The sequence below is a fragment of the Plectropomus leopardus genome, chromosome 13 (genome assembly GCF_008729295.1).
Source record: "Plectropomus leopardus isolate mb chromosome 13, YSFRI_Pleo_2.0, whole genome shotgun sequence".
Taxonomy (NCBI): Eukaryota; Metazoa; Chordata; class Actinopteri; order Perciformes; family Serranidae; genus Plectropomus; species Plectropomus leopardus.
In genome coordinates, this window is record NC_056475.1 from 24,376,012 (window position 1) to 24,382,021 (window position 6,010).

Here is a 6,010-nt window from a genome sequence, read left to right on the forward strand (position 1 = left end):
AGATGTCTTTGAATGGCTGAATGTTTCCTGGGCAACGAGGCAAAGGGGAGGGAGGTTGTGTGTGTGTGTGTGTGTGTGTGTGTGTGTGTGTGTGTGTGTGTGTGTGTGTGTGTGCGTGCGTGCGTGCGGGCGTGCGTGCGTGCGTGCGTGCGTGCGTGCGTGCGTGNTGTGTGTGTGTGTGTGTGTGTGTGTGTGTGTGTGTGTGTCTGAGAAGAGAGAGACAGAGGTGGGGATTGAAGACGTGGACAAACCATCTAGGAACCACATCTAAATGTTGCTAAAGGAATCCAAAATTGACTGAAAACAACAAAATTCAATGTTCATCTATGGTTAGGATTCCTTAAAGAAGACATATTACGACACCGTCTGTTAAAATAACCCCAGCACTGAAGAAGTTGAAGTTGCTTATTTGTCTATTATTTAGAGAAATTAATATTAGTGGTTCAGTATGAGGTCAGGATATGTGACACCTCACAGCACGTCATAAAAGACAGCCAGTGTAGAAAGGTTTTCATTAACACTTTGAATCCTGGATTGTCATCGGTTTTCTTGTGCTGCGTTTTAACACCTTTCACAAGAATTTGACCCTTTGAAAGCAGAGCAAATTGGTTCAATTAATTTGGAAAACTTGGGAAAATTTGGGAAAAGGCAATGATCTACTTGGCAAGAAATATACCACCAATTGCAAGAAATTAGTAAAAGGTTACTTTGGATTATTAGAACATTACCCCCCCCCCCCAAAAAAAAAAACCAGGGAAACATGTCCAGAAAACTATATTTAAAATGATAATATTTTTATATTTAAAATTATGTTACAGAAATATATTCAATAAATACATACACATATATCACTTTTTAGGTCATTTTCTTGTTTGATTAAATGTTTTGGGGGGGCTTATTTTCAGGCAAATTTCTTGCAAATAATTTCTTTGCAGATTTTTTTGGCCATGCGTTATTAAGTTCTCCCCATGTTTTTGTCATAAATCAAACCAATTTGCTCAGGTTTCAAAGGGTTTAGTACTTGCCAAATATTGTCTCATGGACTATATAACAAATCATGTGACTAATATGTCATCCAATCAATGCCTCACGGTGGCTTAAACCTACTCAGATTACGTTTACATATGCACGCTACATTAATTTTATGGTGCATACAAGAAAATGTGTTATGCAATAAAAGCCTGTCCAGAGTGTTTCCCATCTGTCTCCTGAATGCAGGAGAAATAACACTAGAACCTGAATCATAATAAGCAGATAAAGGCATAGGCAATACTGAGCAGTGGGTGGGAACATCACCTGGACTGTACTAGCCAAAGGCTATTGGCAGCATCTAAAAACTTAAGGAGTGGCAACAAAACGAAAGGACAAGTGAAGCAATATAACAGTCATTTAGATAATTAATCTCACTAAGTTTTTGTTTTTTTAACTTCACAATGACATCTTCTGCAAAGACAGGAACTGAGAACATGTCAAGCAACTCAGGAACAGGAAGTGATATGGAATGATTGATTGCTGAACTGCTCATATTCCAGGTTTGAATTTATGACATGTACACTCAAAGGTTTACTATGAGTTACTGCTGCGTAAAACAAATACTATTGCTTGATAAAAAAAAAAGACAATCTCTCATTGTTACCTTAATTATTTCTTTCCTGGCTAATATCATGTCTAAATTAAGTGTTTTGTTGTATTCATTTTCTCCCACACAAGAGTCATTATAGGCCGTTACAACCGCTGAACCACATTCCTTTGAGTTTCCATCGTCTGCTGAGTAACTTAATTAACTCTCGTTAAACTCAATCTGCACCAGATATTGCTGTGATTTCCATAAAAAGAAAAAGTTATACTTAAATTGCTATAAAACCCATATCAAGGCCATACTTTTGTCTTTGTTTTTGCAGAGCTATTACTGCGCTATTCCCACGTTTCTTTGTCATAATCCTTGATCTTTTTAGGTCATTCAGCCTCTTACATTAAACCCTGATAAACTCATTTCCAGCTTTTTGTTGACACAGATATGAAGGCAAAATAATGGTTTGCCAAATGATGTATTTGGTCTGTTGGGTGATATAAAGACTGGAGGATGCCAAATGTTCTGTTTAGTCTTTACTGCCAGATAAGAAGTTCTAGCTTGTACTTACAACTAAGCATACATAAGGTGCAGTAAACTGACACGCATGAGAGTATTATCTGAAAGTACATTTCAGGCAGAGAAGTCTAGTGTTGACTTGACAAGATTTTCTTGTTTTTTGTTTGTTGGAGTAAAACTTTGTCTACACTATTTACACAAGCTTCCTACCTGTGAAATACAACACTACACCCACCCAGGGTCCTCTACTACATGAGCCAAATTGGCCAGAAGGGAGTGCTTTTGCTGAGAGCCAAGCCACATCTTACACACCAAATGGTCATATGAGCATAAATCTGTGTGTGTGTGTGTGTGTGTGTGTGTGTGTGTGTGTGTGTGTGTCTGTGTATCAGTGTTTTTTGTTCTACGCACCTTTTGAATTTGTACAGCATCCAAATTCTCAACACTGGATCAGTGTTAAGACTCAATGTTGCCAGCAGCAGTGACTGACAAAGCCACAAAATATTTTAAGAACCTATGTGTAGAAATTGTCTTTGAATTAAAGTTGTCAATTACATTGATTTATCAACACATATTGATACCGAATATTTTAAACTGTTTCAATACTCATTTTCTGCAGTATCGCTACACTGGCACCAGATGTGCTTTCTCGCTCTCTCTTATTATTGTGTACAGTCTGCAGCTACCTGAGAAAAGAGGAGTTGTTGTTGTTGATGTGTTATATATACTATTTAATTTTTTTTTCAAATTGTATACCTTTGGTGCCAATTTTTTTCCAGTGGTATCAAAAATGGTATCTGTGTTTTTCAAGGTATTGAATCAAAGTTAGAAATTCTAATACTGGAAGTCAACACTACTTTAGATTGTAAGCAATCAGCATCATTATAAAGTTGTTGTTATCTATGAAAATACAAAGCAAGAACCTCTGAGGCTGAAAAGTGAAGCCAACATGACACTCTTTGAATGACCATTCGAAGTGTTCTCCAGAAGTGAGTCAATCCCCACAGACCCCCCATGTTAAAATGCCCAATTTAACAGCAAAAATAAACATGTTCATAGCTAAGTGCAGAAAATATTTGTGGTCTCTGTGGTTAATGTCCCCACATATGACTGTATGCGGGTGGTTTGATACATTTTAAATATAATTCACCCATTTACATTTTATTATGACTTAAAGCTACGCATATTTAAGGGAGTGGTCACTTTGAGTGAGCCGCTGTCTGCAAAAAGTGTTTTTGGCCTCTCAGTCAGATCCATCCCTCGCTCCTCCCCCATGCCAAATATGGCCACTTCTGGCCCCAAATAAACAAAATAGCTATGGCCGAAATGCCGCACTTAAGGCTTCAAAACGGGAGTCCACAAACCAATGAGTTACGTCACAGTAACTACATCTATTATTTTATAAAGTCTATAGAAAATACTACACTTATGGGGCTTTAAAGACAAATCTAATTTTTACTGCTAACTAGGGGTCAACAGATTATCAGCCTGGCAGGTTATTGGGGTAGGTATTTGGCATTCAGCAGGTTTTTTTTTTAATTGAAAAAAAAGTGTCAGCATGGGACAAACTTTTACTTTTGTAAAACCTCAGGGAGCTATTTGTATTTATTCATTTTTTAATTTAAATTGTCGCTTGACTTAATAATAAAAAGTTGCTGGGAACTTATGATGGTGAAAGTTTCAGTTTTGATTAAACATTTGCAAAAGGCATTTAAACAAAGTTTTACGTTGGAGTTTGTTAAATTCCAAATTCTAATTTTGACATAAATATTTTCATTTTTATTGTATGTTTATATAGGTTCCAAATATCTGTTATTGGTCTCATTAACTACTAATAATCTGCATCGGTATTGGCTCTGGAAAACCCACATCGGTCGACCTCTACTGCTAACCTCTATTAGTTGAAGTTCTCACATTACTACGATGACATAGAGGCGTACCCAGGAAGTGGTTGGTACACCCTTACATCTGCTGTGTGTTGTTACACGTGAAACAGAGCACCTCTCACAACGCAACAGACTAGAAACTTTGTAACTAAATTAGAAAATTGGCTCAATTTTTAAACTAGGCCTTCCACATATCCGAATATGAGCTGATTCATTCATTATTCTGCTTGATATATGATCCTTAAGTATGAGTAAACCAAAGAAAATGCAACTCAAACATGGCTAATTTATCTGTCTGCACCTTCTCATTGGGTCAGTAAGGTAGCTACAGTGCAGTATGGATTTATAAAGGTGTCATTGTGAATGAATTAGCCTGACCTACACAAATGTTTAAGCTCCTTGCCAGAGTGAAAGTTATGTTTTTGCATATGTTTGCATAATTTCCGTGATCTTTCCTTACTGTAGCCTTTAAATACATTGGCTGCTGAACAAAATCCATGGCACAAAGACTCGGAAATGTACAACCAAGTGACAGGATCTGGATTATGTGTCACAAATTCCTACATGACTAAAACAACAGTGCTGAGTCAACTCTTGCCTGCGCTGGTGCCCATCGGATTTCCCCAAAACTGCACAATAATCGCCTAAAATAGAAATTCTTCCAGACTGAACATTATTAACCCACTGCAGTACACACACGCGATGACAGATAAACTATCGCAGCATGTTTTAAGATACAATTTTGGAGATAAGGACGCACTTTTTCCTCTTCTCTGACAGTTGTTAGCAGTTTGTATGTGGTTATAGCCTGCGGCGTGCTTCTGCTCCATCTAAACACATTATCTTCAGCGTACATTAAAATGTATATGCGACACTTTCTCCATTTACACCACCGAAGCAGTCACTTGAAGTCTCCGGGTATTGTTCTTTGGCTGAACATGCTGAAAGCTAAGTTTTGTCGTCTCCACCCATACCCTGCTTTCCTACAGCGCCGCGTCCTTGTAACAAACTACACCTCAGTTTATAAAAACTACGCCACAAATGTCACCTGGAGGAAACGTCCACGACAGCTACACATCACAGCGACGGTTTCAGCTGGTTATAAGAGCCCCGGTGGCGTAAAATCCGCATCTGGATAACCTTACATCGGCAATGCAGCGACTGCTCTGACAGAGGAGTGAAATATGCCTCTAACTTAGGCCTTAAAGGATACTTACTTCAGCTCAAACACCGTCGCGAGTCAGCACACACAGCTATTCCACACGCGCGAGACAAGCCTAACATATACATTCAGACTGAAGTTACTGTTTCATCGTCTCACCAGTGTTTTCACAGAGAGTTCATTTGTATTCCCCGTAGGTGATGCAGTTTAGTCCCTCCCATAGGGTGTCCAGCGGGACACAGTGTATGGAGGAAAAAAAAGAAAAGGAAATAACTTCATATGTGGCACATTTGTAGCAAGATACAGGTTGAGCACTTTAGCGCTTTTATTTTAAATCGGATTTTTTTGTTTGTCACAAAATCATAATGTATGTTAAGAAGACAGACAGCGTGCATGTTTACCACGTTTGTGTCTTTCTAGTAAACAAACATGCACGAAGAAAGTGGACTGAACTGTTTTTTGGGAGGTCGGAGCTGCTATTTGTAAAACATGGACTTTAAAGGACAGGGCAAGACCAGACTGGTCACCGTCATGGGGGGAGATACACGCAGGAATGCAGGTCGACAGGGATAATTGGGACTGTCGTGAAGCTAACGTGGTATTTGTTTTTCACTTAAATCACATACTTCGAGAGTTCCGGTCAGCATTTTCGTAATAAAATACTTACTAACAAAAATCCGACACGGAGTTTTTGTCAAAACACCAAACGCATTTCTTATACCCGTTTTAGAAGCAGCTGTGTATTGCATTCGTGAATTACTCATTAACTACCTGAAAATTGACGGATGAAAAAACGACACAAGCACATCAAGCTTTTAACTTCACAGAAGAATGCAATTACCGGAAGTAGATGCCGCGCCAGTTTCAGATGAT

The 6,010-nt window shown here is 38.5% G+C and overlaps 1 protein-coding gene across 2 annotated transcripts in view; it reads right to left on the reverse strand.

Moving 5' to 3' along the window:
- pld2 (phospholipase D2) overlaps positions 1–5,334 on the reverse strand; it is a 31,064-nt gene extending 25,730 nt beyond the window's left edge. Inside the window, exon 1 of one of the 2 annotated variants that reach the window (XM_042498838.1) lies at positions 5,297–5,334. The gene's annotated coding sequence lies outside the window, so the exon portion shown is untranslated. Of the gene's footprint in view, positions 1–5,192 lie in introns of both variants that reach the window. The other variant, XM_042498837.1, reaches the window with a different exon arrangement.
- Positions 5,335–6,010: the final 676 nt, after the last annotated feature.